The following is a 19,987-nucleotide window of genomic DNA, read 5'->3' as shown; positions in this document are numbered from 1 at the left end:
CACTCCAGCTATAGGAACGGACGCCGCTGAGGTGAGTATAACCATGTTTTTTATTTTTTTTATTATTTTTAAACATTCGATCTTTTACTATAGATGCTCCATCTATAGTAAAAAGTTGGTCACACTTGTCAAACACTATGTTTGACAAGTGTGACCAACCTGTCAGTCAGTTTTCCAAGCGATGCTACAGATCGCTTGGAAAACTCTAGCATTCTGCAAGCTAATTATGCTTGCAAAACGCTAGTTTTCTGCGGGTATATGCATGCTAATTCTGCATGCGATATACCCGCGGCAGGAGGCGCAGAATTGCCGCGGAAATTTCCGCGGCAATTCTGCAACGTGTGAACTTAGCCTTAATCCTGGTACTTAAGGGCAAGCAGCTCTCCATTGTGTACAGCCCCTGGCTGTCCCTTTTGGAACTCTTGTTGACCAATGATTGTGGAAATGTTTTTTTACGAAAAGTTCCACAAGCCCCTATGTTATGCTCAACCAGACATTTAAATAAGGGTATGCTGGTGTAGTAATTGTCAACATACAGAATGTAGCCTTTTTGTAACAAAATGAGTTATCAGATCCCAAATGATTTTTCCAGATGTCCCCAAATGAGGAGGGCATCCTTTTATGTTTAGTTGGCTATCTTTCCCCTCATAAATGCGAAAAGCTGATGTGTATCTGGTTAAACTATCGCACATTTTACACAGCTTTATTTCAAACCTTGCCCTCTTAGATGGAATAATTTACTTGAGGTAGAGTCTTCTTTTGAATTTTACAAGGGACTCATCAATAAAAATGTTTTGTGTTGGGGTGTAGAGCATTAAGAACTTTTCTGTCAAGTCTTCGATGATGGGTCTGATTTTTTATAGTCTGTTATGTTCTGGGGCATTTCTGGGCAGGCATTGACTATTGCAGTTAAAATGCCAAAATTTCCTGAGCATTTCATAATGAGTCCTAGGAAGAATGGCACAAAACATAGGGTTGGCTTGAACAATTTGGTTGGACCAGTATGACCGAATGTAAGTCCTAAAAATGTTTTGCATTTCCGGGACATTATTTGGTGTCGATAAATTTGACTTAAGTTAATAGGATTGCGGATTCTGGCTGATGGGGATGCGTATAAATTTGTTTGTAGGACAATATGCTCTAGCATCTGTAATAAACAAATTAAAAAAAATAAATTGGTACAAAATCTTCCACCTCCACAATTGTACCAGGAATGGCATTAAAATCAGGGATGAATGGAGTAGCCGAATCTGAAGCCTCTCATCTGGGAAATGCTACATCAAGGGACAAAGCCCCTCAGACATTGGCGTGCGCCAATTCATGAGTACTAGCGGCAGCGCTTGTACTGGGCATTGTAACCTGATTTGGAAACATTTCTCCAGAAGCGCTCTTTGCCACTCTGGTTGTACTGGTCCTTGTGTTTGATGATGGACAAGAATCACTGCTCATTTCTGAGCTATCACTGCCACGCTACTAAAGCCCTCGAAATCCACATCGCCATCTGATGCACTTTCTTCACTGTCAGAACATAAAACGGCTTATACCTCCTCTGCTGTATAAGACTGATGGGTCATTTTATTAGTTTTTGTAAGATTTTTTTCCAGAATTAACGGAAAAATCAACAGCATTCATTATATTTTAGTACAAACTAAGTTCCTATCAAATTATGTATAATTGTCTATGCAATATAATTAACAAACTAATTAATGTGACTAACTGACGTGACTAAATGACATAACTAATGGACATGACTAACTGACGTGACTAAATGACGTGACTAAATGATGTAACTGATGTGACTAAATGACCTGCCTACCTGACATGACTACTATCAAATTATTGGTGAAACAATTGAGAACCAGCCTAACCCTAGCATTAACCTAACCCTAATTTTAAGCCTAACCCTAACTCTAATTTTAGCCTAATCCTATCTCTAATTTTAGCCTAACACTAATACTAATTTTAAGTCTAACCATAACCCTAATTTTAGCCTAACCCTAACTTTAGCCTAAGGGTACTGTCACACTCTGCAACTTTCCAACGATCACGACCAGCGATACGACCTGGCCGTGATCGTTGGAAAGTCATTGTGTGGTCGCTGGAGAGCTGTCACACAGACCGCTCTCCAGCGACCAACGATGCCGAAGGCCCCGGGTAACCAGGGTAAACATCGGGTTACTAAGCGCAGGGCCGCGCTTAGTAACCCGATGTTTACCCTGGTTACCATCATAAAAGTTAAAAAAAACAAACAGTACATACTCACATTCCGGTGTCTGTCAGGTCCCTTGCAGTCTGCTTCCCGCTCTGACTGAGTGCCGCCGTAAAGTGAAAGCAGATCACAGCGGTGACGTCACCGCTGTGCTCTGCTCTTACTTTCCGGCCGGCAGTTTTAGCCTAAAACTATCTTTAAACCTAACCCTAATTTTAGCCTAACCCTAACACTAGCTTTAGCCTATCATTAACCCTAACCTGCTTTATCTGTTTATTTTTTTACTTTATAACAAGATCGCTGACTGACACAGGTGTTGCCAGTAGCACATGTCACACTGTTTCTTCTTTGATCTCTCATGGACAAGAGATCAGAGGAGATATGGCATTTTCATTAGGCAGATCGCCCAGGAAAGTATGTTGCTACAACAAACTTTCCCAGTTATTTGTCTCATTGGTTCGCGTGACGCTGATGTCATCAAGAACCAATCAGGCCTCAATAAGGTCAAAGGTCACAGCCAGTATTGTGCGCCAGAATCCCCTTGTAATAAGGTATGTCTGCGCTGCACAAAGCCCTGCTAGCACTGAGGTTTATCTACCATAGGCGGTCAGGAAGCGGATAAAGATACAGTGGTTTTTATATAAGAATCATGATCATTGCCTTTTCACATTCCATATGTGCTCACTTATTCTGATTACATTCTTGTAATGATAAGAATAACTCAAGGTGAATGCTTTAAATCCTTGCTTGGAGCTCTGAATATATCTAAAAGATACAATACAGTATATATATATATATATATATATATATATATATATATATATATATATATATCACTTAGCTAATTCTAAATGTTTTAATGTGCACCCTGCAGCTGTGTTGGATTTGGTGCTGTAGATATTAGTGATTTGTCTAAGGGAAGCAGCTGTCCATCTGGGAGATATTTGGATTTCATCACTAGGAGCATTGCATCATACCAGTGATTAACGTAAATACACAATGAAACCATTTCACTACAGAAAAGACTGCAATGTACAGTATATTTAGATAGTGCCACAGGAACTCAAGCTACTCGGGTGAAACTTAGTAATAAACATTGTACTGTACATTTTATACAGAAATATTAAGATTTGACAGTATAAATATTATGCACACATTTTACCAGTAAAATAACATACCCTTTTCTAATGTATGTTTCTAAATCGACATCTGGTTTGATTAAATTATAGCTACAACTAAATATTTTATGGGAATGATGCCAAACAGAAAAATCTCACACCTAAACTTCAAGATACCACCAAAGATACCCATTGTATGTTGATCTTTAGGTGAGTGTTGTCTGAGAATCTGTCAGAATGGCTGCATCATTCAAATATATTTATTATCTTTTATGACTATTATATAACACAATACAACTGATTGTGGGAGAAAAATGAACAGATGGTAGGGAGAAGAGGAAGGTAGAGGAAAGGGTAGGTAGATGAGTGAAATGTACTGTGACATCTGTGCCTGCCATTCCTGTCTCTGCTTCTGTCAGCAGGTGGCGCCACACTCTTGTTGTGGGCGACTCTAGGCAAAAACTCTAATTCTGTGTCCTCTGGTACTTGTAATTCTGTCTGTAGTGCGAGATTAAGAGATAACTTTCAGTGTTTGCTGCCGTCTGTGTGGCCTGGGTGGCACTGCAAGCTATTTGAGCTCCTGGAATCCTGCTGTCCTCTGCCAGTTATATTTGACTTGCCCCAAGAGCAGTTCTTAGTGTCCTGCTTGTCACGCTCACGCCCAGACTGGTTGGCGCGGGCGTGCGAGGGTGTGGCCCCACTGTGCCACACACCAGACTACCCTGGGAGGAGCGTAACTAAGTAGCTTCCTTGGTGTTCGCTGGAGGCTTGTGCGGCAGGAAGCTACCAGGTACCACTCCAGGGTGGTGTCTGGCTGTGGCTGCTGATCCCACCGGGGGATGGAACACAGGACAGGCAGGCACGGCTGAGACACAGGTCTTGCGGACAGGTACGGCAGAGACACTGGCAGGCAGACAGGCACGGCTGGCACTCTGGCAGGCAGGTGGGCACGGCTGGTACATGGAAACAGGTAGGAACCTGTTCAGACTGGAGGAACGAAGGCAGAGAAAGACCGCAAGAGCGGATGCAAAGCAGAACCACAGGAGGTAGAGCTAAGAGCAGAAACGCAGGAGGCGGAGCCAGGCAGAACCGCAAGAAGCGGAGCAAGGTAGAACCGCAAGTAGCGGAGCAGGGTAGAACTGCAAGGAGCAGAGCCGCAGAGCAAGAGCTGAGTGGAGCCGCAGAGTGCAGAGAGCAGAGCAAAGCCACAGAGTGCAGAGCTGAGAGCAGAGCAAAGCCACAGAGTGCAGAGCCGAAAGCAGAGCAAAGCAAGACACAAGGTGCAAAGCCAAGAGCAGAGCAAAGCAAGGCACAGAGTGCAGAGCCAAGAGCAGAGCAAAGCAAGACACAGAGTGCAGAGACAAGAGCAGAGCAAAGCAAGACATAGGGAGCAGAGCCGAAAGCAAAGCAGAGCTAAAGAGTGCAGAGCCAAGAGCAGAGCAAAGCAAGACACAGGGTGCAGAGCTGAAAGCAAAGCAGAATCTCAGAGTGCAGAGCTTAGAGCAGAGCAAAGCAAAGACACAGAGTGCAGAGCCAAGAGCAGAGCACAGCAAGACAAAGAGTGCAGAGCCGAGAGCAGAGCAAAGTAAGACACAGGGTGCAGAGCCAAAAGCAAAGCAGAGCCACAGAATGCAGAGCTTAGAGCAGAGCATAGCAAGACACAGGGTGCAGAGCCGAAAGCAAAGCAGAGCCACAGAGTGCAGAGCTTAGAGCAGTGCAAAGCAAAGACAGAGTGCAGAGCAAAGAGAAGAGCAAAGTCACAGGATGCAGAGCAAGGAACAATGCATGGTCGCAGAGTGCAGAGCAGAGAACAGAGCAGAGAGGCGCAGAGCCACAGGAGTATGCACAGTAGAGAAAGGAAACCAAGACAGGGATATAAACGGACCCAGGAACAAGACTAGACTAAGACAGAGTCAGGGACGGAACTAGACACAGGGACAAGGGCACAAGCCAGGGTACAATGCCCCACTGGGTGGCAGACAAGGACACATGTCAGGGTACGATGCCCCACTGGGTGGCAGACAAGGACACAGGCCAGGGTATGACACCCCACTGGGTGGCGGACAAGGACACAGGCCAGGCTATGATGCCCCACTGGGTGGCAGACACAAGAGACAGAACAGAGAGACCTGGCACCTCAGCAGCAAGGAACTGACTGAGGAAGCAAGTTGCACAGGTCCCCACATGCACACAGACAGAAGACATGCACAGAGCAAGCAGGAGACATGAGGCACACAGCATGGAGCCAGCAGCAGAGAGAAGTCACAACAAGGCGCAGACAAAGTGAGTCTGTGTGTAATGCAGGTGGGGGATGAGAGGCCATGCAATGATACCGGCAGGGTTGCTACAATGCTTTAACTCCTTGTAGACATTCCAGATTTGGACAGAGGCTTGTTAATTGACTACTCTGCTGCCTTGTGATTTTGTCCCTGTTTTGACCTCCTGCTTCTGACTTGGTTACAGGACCATTGTTCTTGCCAACCCACATCACAGAACGGCAGTTAAATCCATGGTCCCAGCCCAGGAGTTCCTTTTAAGTCTAGATCCCTGTATATGGACTGAAGTGTGAAGGCCAGGGCAACACTTGGGATCTGGGAAATGGAGTATCTAGTGCCATACCTGTTGGTAATAGCCCCCTTTTTAGCCACGTAACAACAAACAGTGTTCCTGTTACAGGTACATGAAAAATCATAATATCATTATTAATATGATCTAATTCCAGTAGATAATTATTTCAGAAAAAAGATATAGGCAAACTTATATACCTAATTGACTACTCTCTATATCTTGGTGATGTGTGGAAACAGGCTTCAACCTGGTGGGAAAGGGATGAAACCAAAGGGACCATATTTTGGAATATTTGGAAAATGTGTTCTTTCGTGTCAAAATTAAATTATAAAACATTGTGTGTGTCTACATTGTCAATGGCCATTGACATGATATCAAGATTTTCATCACCAATAGAATGTGAATAATTATTGGTCTGATTTTAGCTGGGAATTTGTATATTTTCTAGAGACAATAGTGCAAGTTGGGGAGATAAGGTCATTATATGTTTGCATGGTTATTTATATGTTTGTATGATTATTATTTGAGGAAGTTGTATAAAATTGTTCCATAGGAGCTTGATTTTTGGACAGTTCCGGAGAGTATGATATAGATCACCTGTGGTCCCGCAGTTTCTCCAACATAAATTGGATTGTGTAGAGAAAATTTTTGGGTAGCTTGGCAGGAGTATAGTAGCATTTTGTGAGAATTTTATAACAAGTTTCTTGAATTGATGCACATATTCTGGACATATGAGTCCAATTTAGTGCTCTCGTCCATTATTCAGGTAAGAAGGATATTTTTTGAACTATAGTATATTTCCCCAATTGTACATGTTTGATTCAAGAACTATGGCGATGTCCTCATTCAACCACCTATAAATAAAGCTAGTAGTCTAGAGGTTGCTATTCTGGTAGTTACCTAGTACATTTTTTACTTCTTTAGGTATAAGAAAAGGAAACTTGTATTTTTATATATCACAAATTTTTATGCAAATGCATAATTCTGTGTCTATAAGGTCAAATTATCTTTCAATGTTTTAAAATGACTTAATGGAGCCATTGTCTTTATCAATGACAATTAAGTAAATAAAGAGCACACCTGATTTTTTTTCAGCATCTCAGGGTTATATTTAGAATAGCAGATTCTAAAGCTCATATTTTTTAAATGTGAATTTAAGGAAAGATTTCATTGACTGTTATAATCCTCAAACTAATTCTCCAATTTTAATATTAAATGAGAGCACTTTCACAAAGCAAAATGCAGCCATTCTTACATGACTTTTCAAAGTAAGTACACCAACTTCCTCACCAGTCCTAAAATATCTATTTAATAATATTTCCAGTTTGTTTTGTGAAATCTAGAGACAGATCTGCTTAACACTTTGCCCAAAGTGTTAGATAACATGACCATGTTATCAGAAAAAGTACTCAATAACAAAATAATGAGGCGCAACATATATTTGTTTCAGATGTTATGTATCTCAGCAATGCATAATATGCAGTACATTAAAATATCTTGGGATTTATAGCATAAGGCTATGGTAACAACCCAAAGTACATGTTTAAACAAGTCTAGGGACTCAAAGGGATAAATAATGAGTCAAATGTTCATAGTATTACATGATACTAGCTAAAAAATTCAAGTGTGCAAGGTTAATCCCTGTACATGTAAATGGTAACACTGGAGTCAGAAGTGTATATATGTTATAAGCATAGTAAAGTAAGCATTCAATCGTGGATAACATAATAATACCTGAGAGTTGCGATGCCACCACCCCAACCGGGTGCCAAAGTGCCTTTTTTTGGGGGAGAGTCAGTATTCTGTCAGTATTTTACATCAGTATTTGTAAGCCAAAACCAAGAGTGTGTTAAAAATGCAGATTTGATGCAAGTGTTTCTATTATACTTTTCTCTGTTTGTTCCTCATCTGGTTTTGGTTTACAAGTACTGATATAAAATACTGACCAAATACTGATAGTGTGGTTGCAGCCTTATAGAGATAATATAGAGATCTAAGGGGTAACATTCATTTTTCATTGTGGTGAGTCACAAACCAGCCTTGGCATGTCAGAGTGAAGAGACGTATATGTCATGCATGCTCCTCTGGGAAATGAAAAATGAAAATTGCCTCTTCAGAAAAGAAGAGGACTTGAACTTTACTGGCATTTATTGGAAGTAGAAATCCTAAAAGTTAATATTGACTCTTTAACAAATCTTGCCATATGAATTTGGATAAAATCTTAAGACATATGGCAAGGCTTGTTATAGGGTCGATATGGAATTTTACGATTGCTAATTCCAATAAGTGGCACTAGAGTTCAAGTCCTCTTCTTCTCTGAAGAGGCAATTTTCTTTATTTTTATTATTTATTATATTATTATTTTTATTTTCTTTATTGTGCTTTTGGAGTCTTCAAACCTCAGAGCATAATAACCACATCATGTAAAAAAAATTAATACTCATCTCGACACTCACCTATCCCATTGTCACCCGCCATTATGTGATTCATCCTCTTTTTTACAAAGTCATCTGGCGTGCATCATTCTCTTTGGTCTTCTTAACTCAACGCCATGGCTTCTGATGCTGATTAGGCGTCTGATGCCTAGTTGACACCATAATCCCAAGCACTGAGTGAAGAAGACCAAAGAGAATAATGTACACTTAGGGGACATTATTAGACATTGGAAAGTAGAGGTAAGACCATTTAGTGGATCAGATGGTGGCTGAATAAGTGAGTGGCAAGCTGAATGGTACCTTTGTTTACCTTTTCCTGGTCCATTAGTCTCATAGCGGGCAGCATGACTTGGTGACTCTGATGAGAGGTATAGTTACTGACATCACTACTGTTCAGAGCCGTCGGGTCTCACGGGTGCTGTGGGCTTCCGGTCGCTCTCCTTGCTTGTGTACTGTTGCTTTGGCGGTGGTTGGTGCATGGTGCTACACCCTTCAGGCTAGAGACCCACTGAGAGGCTCATCATGACATGGTAGTGGGCTTCATACAGTCTGATCAGAATGTAAAAACTAAGAATCTTATGTTTAGCTTTGTAATTTTGTCCAAGTGGCATTAGATTTTTTTTCTACAATCATGGCACTTTAGACAGTTTATTCAGCTAACATGATGCTCATCTACCATTCACTGAGCATTCATGTTTTTTGAATGGGAAAAGTGAGAAAAGCAGCTACCACACACCTCTGGTTCTGACTTATCTTCTGGGAGAACCAAGGATGGAATTTTTGAATTTCATCTTGCCCAGTTCTGCTTCCTCCTGATACACATCAGATGGGCAGATAGTCAGACATTGAAATCATGATACTCAGCCAATTTTCCCTTCTATGTATAGACGTCTGTAAGCAATATTTTTACAAACTGTAATTACTCTTTTTCATGCTGTATGCATTGTCTTTTTGTACTCTGCTTCTCAGAAGTTCTTTTACATTCTTTTGCTCTTTCCTTCTGTTGTTTTATCTTTCATCTGACACCACGGCACCACTGTCTCATGATTGCAAGCTATCTGTAACTTTAATGTAACATGTAAAGCATACAAACTGTTTATCCGTCAGCATGTTATCTCTGTTGTGTATTCATAGGGCAGTTAAATTATTTAAATTGTTAAACCAATCTCGATTATTGCATATTAAAAAGACAGAAGAAAGAACACTTGGAATACATACAGCATACTGCGTGTATTAAAAAAATATTGATAGCAAAACTATCAGAACACATACATCTGGAAGCTGTAGAACTATATGATCTTTTCATATAAACTGATAAGCAAGGAGTTTGTATGTTCTCCCCGTGTTTTCGTAGGTTTCCTCCGGGTACTCCGGTTTCAAAAAAAGGGAAAAGAAAAAGATCATGCCCACATAATTAGGAACACCTCTATATGAATGATGGTATTAAAAATAGTTTTTATTGAACTGGCAAAAACCTCAAAACAAGTAGACATGTGCACACAGAAAACACAACACAAAAGAGCTTAAAACCACTTAAAAACTGCAAATATGCAAACACAATGCCTATATGTATATATATATATATGTCATATCCCATAGTGAGGAAAATGACGGCCCACAAAAACAGATGCTTCCCACAATCAAATGACTACAGTAGCCAGACTACACAGATGAAAGTCACGCAGAGATCAGTATTGCAATACCATGCATCCCCCCAATAAGGTGCATAATTACTGTGCAGAACATGACGAAATCATCAAGGCTTAGACCACATGGCAAAAGGAGAATGTGTCCAATACAAAAAAGTGTGCCAAATGATAAATGAGACACTAGGAAGTTCAAAAGAATATGCAAACATGTATACACAGATAGATGTCTCAATGATGGTAGGCAGGGGACCTGTAAAGGGGGGAGGGAGGGAGAGGGGGAGCTAAACAGTGTAAAAACTCACCCCCTCAATCCCATAGACAAAACCCCCCATAATCAGCATACCCACGATCCAAAGCCATGTGCCAAAGTTAGTAGCGAAATGGGGAAGCAGGGTGTGGGATAGGCTCTGGTTTCCTCCCACATTCCAAAGACATACTGATAGGGAATTTAGATTGTGAGCGATCGGGGACAGTAATGATAATGTGTTCAACCTGTAAAGCACTATGGAGTATGTTAGTGCAATTTAAATATTATTATTATTATTATTATTATTATTATTATTAAAAAATAAAGATTATTATTAATAAATAATGTTTATAGCAAAAACTCATTTCCTTCTTTGTTTTTGCATTCTATTGTATGTGGAGTTGCTAGTAGTTACTCATTTTTGTGAGTCTATTTTATATACTTAATGGCTAAATTAGCATTGTGCAAACTGTAAAGTACTGAGGAATATGTTAGCGCTATATAAAAATAAATATTATATATTATTGTAAGTAGCTACTGCATTTATAAAAGTAATGCACAACTGTCATCAAGTGTAGGCAAGTACACGAGTCATTACTCAGATCCCTTGAGCAGACTTTTGATTGTCTATGATGAGAAGTCTTATATTCTTTTTCAGGCTCATTTTTCATAGCAGTAAGATGTTGAAGAGAAGCTAAGTTAACTAAGGCTCTTTCCACATCATGTCCAAGAATGAAAGGCTCTGACATATGCCACCACAGAAGCATTAAGAGGCATATGTCTATCATAGGGTCTGTAAGGTTTCTCTTACTGAGAGTGTTGGGGGACACTCACTTGGCTGCGATATTCAAGCACACGGGCACGGGTTTATAAAACAAAGCAGTCCATGCGGTTTATTAAGCGTCATAAACCGGGTTACGCACAGTTCATAACATGAAACACAACAGGCACCAACTGGTGATATTTACTTGCAGCTTCAAACACTTCAGTGTATGGCTTTGTCTCACGGACACTAACGTGCTGGGCCTCTCACTTCGCCCAGTTACCAGGGTGTCCGTACGCCGTACACTTCACCAATGTCCCAAGTCGCAAACAGCACATACGACTCTGGGTCACAGTCTCTTAATCACGCTGGTCCTCCCTTAACCAGTTCCCAAGGGAGACCACGCAGTACATAGAACTTCACAAGCACTACCGGCCTGTATCGTACCTGACGGGAGCTCCGGCTCCACCTGCCGACTCTTCTAACAGCCTTTGGGTAAGCTGCCTAACGGGGATCACCAACTCGCCTGGTCAATACACAGTAGTCAGTCCAGACCTCTCCGAAGGACTCCAGCTTCCCCACACTCTGTTAACACTCTTCCGGGTAAGCTGCCTAACGGGGATCACCAACTTGCCTGGTCAGCACCCAGTAGTCAGTCCAGACCTCACCGAAGGACTCCAGCTTCCCCACACAGTAACAGTCCCTGGCCCCGCAGATCCCGGTCCTCACCTCGTGCTATTCAGGGATCCGATCCTCGTCGCAGGACCTCCCAACACCCAGGTAGCCAGGACCCTGCCTGGTGGCCTAGTCCGGGTATTCTTCAGGACGTCCTTCCCCAGCTGGGAACGTCCAATACCCAGGCCACCCGAAGCCAAGTCTCACGGTCTCAGGTGCATGCAGGACCCTGGTCATTCCCAGAACAGTCCAGCACCGACCATCTCAGGTGCTTGCAGGACCCTGGTCATTCCCAGAACAGTCCAGCACCAACCATCTCAGGTGCTTGCAGGACCCTGGTCATTCCCAGAACAGTCCAGCACCAACAATCTCAGGTGCTCACAGGACCCTAGTCATTCCCAGGACGATCCAGCACCTTCACCGGTCAGGTCCATACACAGGTTCCACACAGGAACCACACAGGACCTACCGGACACACCTCTCAGCTCCACACACAGGGAGCTCACAACGAACAACTGACCCACACCCTGGTCACGTTACATACTGGTAACCACTCCCCTGGGTGGGAGTGTATGTGTGGCTAGTCTGACCCTCCCATCTCTCATGACTAGCCTAGTAAGTCACCCAAACTTAACTATACACATTACACAAACTCTTGAGGGACTACAGGTCCCAGCATAACCACAATACATCAGGCTTACCACGCAGACTCCCTCTGCGACACATATCGGCCATTCACAACACTGCCGATTACAGGTTCACCACTATTACCACAACAGATACGCCTCCATGCATATCTCACAGAGCGCACAGAGCGCCCCCTAGCTGCCACAGGGGTCACTACACCACAGGTCCTATTGTGAAAAAGCATATACCAAGCAGTGTATTTATTTACTGGGTGCTTGTAGACTAGGCATGCCTCTCAACATAAGTCAAATGACAATATTTTGGCACGTATCAGGAGATTTGGGCTCTATGTATTTATTTAGTTTAAAGTTAAGAGTATACACTAAATACAGTGTAAAAACGTGAACATAGCAAGAAACTATTTTTGTAGGCATACTCTGAAAAATGAATATCAGTTATATCCTTTGTAAAAGAGTTTAATCAGTTCAAGACTACCCCATTGTCCCATTGTTCTAGACCAAGAATGTTTTAATATATATATATATATATATATATATATATATATATATATATATATATATATATATATATAGTTTAAAGAGCTGCACAAAAGTGGATATTCAATAAAGCTTTGTATCTTTTTTTTCCGGATGTAAGGGGCCTAATTTCGATGTCATTTTCAAAGTTTCTTTTTTTTTTTTTTTTGCTGATATTGGGCAAAATTGGTTGGAAAATAAAATAAATATGTGTCTATTTTTCATAAAAAATTTTATGACCACAAAGGAGCACTGAAATATATTTGAAAATCCATTCCTATTTTAAGTAAAATTTAATTTTATAATATATAAAAATGAGTGTATGTTTGTGTGTATCGACAATTATGTCATAATGGTTGCCATGGAGACGATGATATGATAAAGGTTACCATGGCGAAGATGATGTCATAATGACTGCCATGGCAACGATGATGTCATAATAGGTTGCAATGGTGACGGTTATGTCATAAAGGTTGCCATGGCGATGATGATGTCATAATAGGTTGTAATGGTGACAGTTATGTCATAATGGTTGCCATGGTGACGATGATGTCATAATGGGTATATGGGCACGGAACTATGGGATGGAGGATGTGTGATGGGTGTACGGGCATGGGACTATGGGATGGAGGATATGTATGATGGGACTATGGGCATGGGACTATTCGATGGAGAACATGTATGATGGGAATATGGGCACAGGACTATGGGATAGAGGATGTGTATGATGGGAATATGGGCACGGGACTCGGGATGGAGGATGTGTGATGGGTATATGGGCACGGGACTATGGGATGGAGGATATGTATGATGGGTATATGGGCATGGGACTATGGGATGGAGGATATGTATGATCGGTATATGGGCATGGGACTATGGGATGGAGGATAATCATTATAATTTCTTATAACTAACCACAGTTAGTTACTATGCCCGGGCAACGCTGGGCTCTTCAGTTAGTTTTATATATTGTACATTTTTTTAATCAAAGTGCTTCAGCTAGTAACAGCAATTTTTTTTTCCTGCGTTTTATTTATATATTTATGCATTTATTTATTTTTAACCTACTGTATTTCACATATTGTGCCCACTATAAGTTCATAAAATAATTTGAGGGGCATTTCAAACATTTAAATACTTTTTTAAATCTGATTTCTACTGAAACTGGGCTGGTGTATTAGCCCCAGATGAAATGGAAATTCACACTCCTGGCTGTAACGCAGAGCACCCTCTCTGATACTTCATGAGACCTCCACTGATGTCTGTATTTTCTGCTCCATCTAGATCAGTCTTCAAGACCCACCAACTGGTTAAGTTTTCAGGATATCCTTAGTATTGCACATGCGATAAGTTCATCACCTACTCAAGCATTAATTCCATCAACCTATGCAATACTAAGATAATCCTGAAAACATAACCTGTTGGTGGGTCTTGAGGACTGGAATTGAGAAAAACTGATCTAGAGGGACATATGACGACTTCAACCAGAGACTCACTCGGATATACAGTTGTGCTCAAAAGTTTACATACCCCAGCAGAATTTTTGCTTTCTTGGCCTTTTTTCAGAGAATATGAATGATAACAGCATAACTTTTTCTCCACTCATGGTTAGTGGTTGGGTGAAGCCATTTATGGTCAAACTACTGTGTTTTCTCTTTTTAAATCATAATGGCAACCTAAGGGTACTGTCACACTCTGCAACTTTCCAACGATCACGACCAGCGATACGACCTGGCCGTGATCGTTGGAAAGTCATTGTGTGGTCGCTGGAGAGCTGTCACACAGACCGCTCTCCAGCGACCAACGATGCCGAGGTCCCGGGTAACCAGGGTAAACATCGGGTTACTAAGCGCAGGGCCGCGCTTAGTAACCCGATGTTTACCGTGGTTACCAGCGTAAAAGTTAAAAAAAAAACCGTACATACTCACATTCCGGTGTCCTTCAGGTCCCTTGCCGTCTGCTTCCCGCACTGACTGAGTGCCACCGCAAAGTGAAAGCAGATCACAGCGGTGACGTCGCCGCTGTGATCTGCTCTCACTTTCCGGCCAGCAGTCAGTCAGAGCGGGAAGCAGACTGCAAGGGACCTGAAGGACACCGGAATGTGAGTATGTACGGTTTGTTTTTTTTACTTTTACGCTGGTAACCACGGTAAACATTGGGTTACTAAGCGCGGCCCTGCGCTTAGTAACCCGATGTTTACCATGGTTACAAGCGAACGCATCGCTAGATCGCTGTCACGCACAACGATCCAGCGATGACAGCGGGAGATCCAGCGACGAAATAAAGTTTCAAATGATCTGCTACGACGTACGATTCTCAGCAGGGTCCCTGATCGCAGTAGCGTGTCAGACACAGCGATATCGTATGGATATCGCTGGAACGTCACGGATCGTACCATCGTAGCGACCAAAGTGCCACTGTGTGACAGTACCCTAAGACATCCAAATGGCCCTGATCAAAAGTTTACATACCCTGGTGATTTTGGCCTGATAACATGCACAGATGTTGACACAAAAGGGTTTGAATGGCTACTAAAGGTAACATCCTCACCTGTGACCTGTTTGCTTGTAATCAGTGTTTGAGCATAAAAGCTGAGTGAGTTCCTGGGATCCAGACAGACTCTCGCATCTTTAATCCAGCTATTGACATTTCTGGATTGTGATTCATGGGGAAAGCAAAAGAATTGTCAGTGGATCTACAGGAAAAGGTAGTTGAACTGTATAAAGCAGGAAAGGGTTATAAAAAGGCCAAGAAAACAAAAATTTTGCTGGGGTATGTAATCTTTTGAGCACAACTGTATAGCAGTGACATCTCCATTAAGATGGAGTTGGAAGGAAGGACAGATACTGGTAAGGGATTTGTGAAGCATTGTAAGGATTACAATTCAATATCCTGTTATTTATCTATACTTTAACAAACAAGATATGCAGGAAAAAGATGCACATCCAGTCCTACTTCAGATGGCAAAAGAGAAGATCTAAAAATCATATGAAGCCATTAGTCTTACCAATTAGAGAAAGCACTAATATCCCACATTGTCCACATACTAACAGAGAGTAACAGGGCTGGACTGGCCATCTGGCAGCTCTGGTAAATAAGCCGCATTATCTGCTATTATTACAATTGTGACAGAGCACAGATCCAAAGGCTCCGTCTCTTACTCAGGCAGGCCGCAGGCCTGTTGGAGGCTATTGCATGCAGGTCACTAACGCAGGTGGGCAGCAAGCATCTCTTCTGCCAGGAGCCTAATGGAGGTCGTCGCACGCAGGTAATGTCAGTGGTGTGATGACGTCACTGCATCACACCTCCAGCATCCACAGACAGAGAAGAGGAGACAGACGCTGAGCAGGGCAAGGAGCCAAGATTGGGTGAGTATAAGGACTGTGGGGGATCACAGTACTATATGGGGGCTGTTTATGGCCATAATATTGTATGGCGGCTGTTAGTGGGTGACCATAATACTATATAGGGTGTTGCTAATGGGGGACCATCATATTATATGTGGACTGTGTGTGGTGGACCATCATACTATATGTGGACTGTTTGTGGGGGACCATCATACTATGTGGGGGCTGTTTCTGGAATACCATCATACTATATGGGGCTGTTTGTGGTGGACCATCATACAATATAGGGGGCTTTGTGTGTGGGACCACCATTCTATATGGAGGGCTGTTTGTGGGGTCCATCATACTTTATAGGGGACATCATACTATATAGGGGCTCTTTGGGAGAACCATAATACTGTATGGGGGGCTGTTAGTGGGACCAGCATACTATATAGGGGTGTGTGGGGGCTGTGGTGGGCATTACACTGTGTGGAGGTGTATGAATTACATTATGCTATATGGGGGCTGTGGTGACCTTCATTCTGTATGGGGTGATTAAGGGGGACATCAAACTTAATAGGGTGGTTATGGGGGACATCATACTTTACATAGGAGTCTGTTGTGCACATAATACTATATATTATGGGCTGTGATGAATACCTTTATATATGGGGGTTTTGGTCATGATCTTAATATGTGGGTGCTGTGCTGCATCATATTTTCTATAGAGTTTGTGAGGTCATCATTCAGTATGGGGCATAATACTCTACGGGGGTCATGAAAGAGATATAGGGGGCTTTAGTAGAGGGAAAATGAATGTAAGTGTTGCAATACAAATCCTTCTCCATTTCTTAGAAAGCTGGGAGATATGCCCTTCTTTGACTGTGACATGATAAGAGTTTTCCTATCGGACCTGTTATTTTTATGCACACCACCAGTTCTAGGGGCCTTATTTCAATAAACAGGCACTGAGAGTCTTAATTATAAGAAGGCACAATGCGGGGTCACTATCATTATGGGTAAGCAAGGAGGCATTATTATAAGGAAGCACAGGGGGTGTTTGCATTATTAGAAGGAGGTGCATGCTCACTATTATAAGGGGTCAAGGGGAATATTATTAAAGGAGGCACAGGGGAATTATTATCAGGTAGCACAAGTGGACAGTATTACTTTATGGCGCTGCATAGCTGTAAGGAGGCACAGTGGAATTATTATAAGGCAGCACAAGTTGTGATTTGTATAGAGATGATAGAATGTTAGGAGGGTCCGGGAAAAGCAGAAGATATGTCTCTGTGTTATTTTTTACAGGGGCAAACTATGGGCAGAAGAAGAAATCATTGCCGGCTTGTCCGAATGAAAAAGAAATGGGAAAACCAATGACAACAATTAGCGAGAACGTCACTGGTGAAAATCTGTACAGTACACACATATAGAGTCTGCAGAGTCCTGGTGTAGACCTGATATTACCATTACACAGTCACTGTATGGTGGTGGTATCAGTCCTAGTACAGTGGCTTTGGTTAAAGAGTTAATCCAGGTTTGATGCTAAAGTCTCCAGTCATTCTGTGTGATTGCAGACTTGTGAATCCTCAGTGAGTGCATCACACACTGTTAAGATTCTCAAGTGTCAGGAGCGGTCAGTCATGTAACTACAAGTATGCAATTTGAATTCATGTGGTGAAGTGCTGTCTAGATGTGCATGACTGCGGTCAATACAAGTGAATTTAGCAAAGCCGAGGGGTGGAAATCCTATTCGTGTGGTCACATGACTGCCACTCTCAACGCCAACACCGGAGAATATTGACAGTGCGCGCTGTGAGGATTTAGAAGTCTTAAGTCACGTAGACTTTAATCCCAAACCTGGACAACCCTTTAAATAGTCAATGGTGGTATTATCTCTACAGTATATGCTGATAATATTTGGATATGGTTTGTTGGTATTTGCCTATTATATTGCAATATTCTTATTGTGGTATTGTTAATATTATTAAATCTTAAATAGCGGTATTATTAGAAATATTGGAAATCTTGATTTCCCACAGGCAGGATAATATTAGTAATAGATGTCACCATCTGGGGCCCAGGGGTGGGCGTGCCCGACTAGAGGGTGTGGGTGCAGCCTTGCTCCATACAAGTGTATGCACAGTGAGGCTGCGCCCATTAGCCATTGGAATGTATTACTCATACATACCCTCTGGTCCTGGGTCTAAACCCAGCGAATCCCCACATCACACAGTGCTTTTGCTGGAGGGATTCATAAGTCTGCAATCACATAGAGTGACTGAAAACTTGACTTGACTTGACCGGACAACCCCTTTAATCAAAAATGTTTTCATTACTCTTGTAAGCTTTAAGGGCACAACTAACTTTTCTCATTGCTTCATTTTGGACTTGTTTTGCTAAATAAATCATGACAGAGTGTAATTTTTTATAAGCTGATGCTCATACGAGTTGATGTTCAATAAATTTGGAGCCAATCAGATGCCTCTCTGATGGAATTGAAAAATTGATAAGTATAATGTGTCATGTTACTACATGTTGGATAATGGGCTTGCATGACATTGTTATACCAGACCAGCATTGCAACCAATCATTAGTCGCTGATGGCTGTCTTCACTCACACTTTATCCACTTCAAGACGCAGCCCTTTTTCATTTTTGCATTTTCTTTTTTCGCTCCCCTCTTCCCAGAGCCATAACTTTTTTATTTTTCCGTCAATATGGCCATGTGAGGGCTTATTTTTTGCAGAACGAGTTGTACTTTTGAACGACATCATTGGTTTTACTATGTCTTGTACTAGAAAACAGGAAAAAAATTCCAAGTGTGGTGAAATTGCAAAAAAAGTGCAACCCCACACTTGTTTTTTGTTTGGCTTTTTTGCTAGGTTCACTAAATGCTAAAACTTGCCTGCTATTGTGATTCTCCACTTCATTACGAGTTCATAGACACCAAACATGTCTAGGTTATTTTTTATCTAAGTGGTGAAAATAAATTCCAAACTTTGCTAAAAAAAAGAAAAAAAATGCACCGTTTTTCCGATACCCGTAGCATTTCCATTTTGCGGGATCTCGGGTCGGTTGAGGGCTTATTTTTTGCGTGCCGAGCTGAAGTTTTTAATGATACCACGTCTGTGCAGATACGTTCTTTCAATCGCCTGTTATTGCATTTTAATGCAATGTCATGGTGACCAAAAATACGTAATTTGTTTCTTGCTACGCCGTTTAGCAATCAGGTTAATCCTTTTTTTTACTTGATAGATCGGGCAATTCTGAACGCAGTGATACCAAATATGTGTAAGTTTGATTTTTTGTAATTGTTTTATTTTGAATGGGGCGAAAGGGGGGTGATTTTATTTTTTTCATATTTTTTAAAACATTTTTTTAAACTTTTGCCATGCTTCAATAGCCTCCATGGGAGGCTAGAAGCTGGCACAACTGGATTGGCTCAGCTACATAGGAGCGATCATCAGATCTCTCCTATGCAGCTGAATTACAGGCTTGCTATGAGCGCCGACTACAGGGTGGCGCTCACAGCAAGCCAGCATCAACAACCATAGAGGACTCAAGGAGACCTCTGGTTGTTATGCCGACACATCGCTGACCCCCGATCACATGACGAGGGTCGGCGATGCGCACATATCCGGCCTGATGGCCGGAAATGGTAGTTAAATGCCTCTGTCAGCATTTGACAACGGCATTTAACTAGTTAATAGCGGCGGTCGGATCGTGATTCCATTTGCCGCTATTGCGCGCACCTGTCAGCTGTACAAAACAACTGACATGTCGCGATTTTGATGTGGGCTCAGCACCGGAGCCCACATCAAAGGGGGAG

This window comes from Ranitomeya variabilis, chromosome 1 (assembly GCF_051348905.1).
Source record: "Ranitomeya variabilis isolate aRanVar5 chromosome 1, aRanVar5.hap1, whole genome shotgun sequence".
In the NCBI taxonomy this organism is placed as follows: Eukaryota; Metazoa; Chordata; class Amphibia; order Anura; family Dendrobatidae; genus Ranitomeya; species Ranitomeya variabilis.
The sequence above is the reverse complement of the archived record's forward strand: the minus strand, read 5'-3'. Positions refer to the sequence as shown.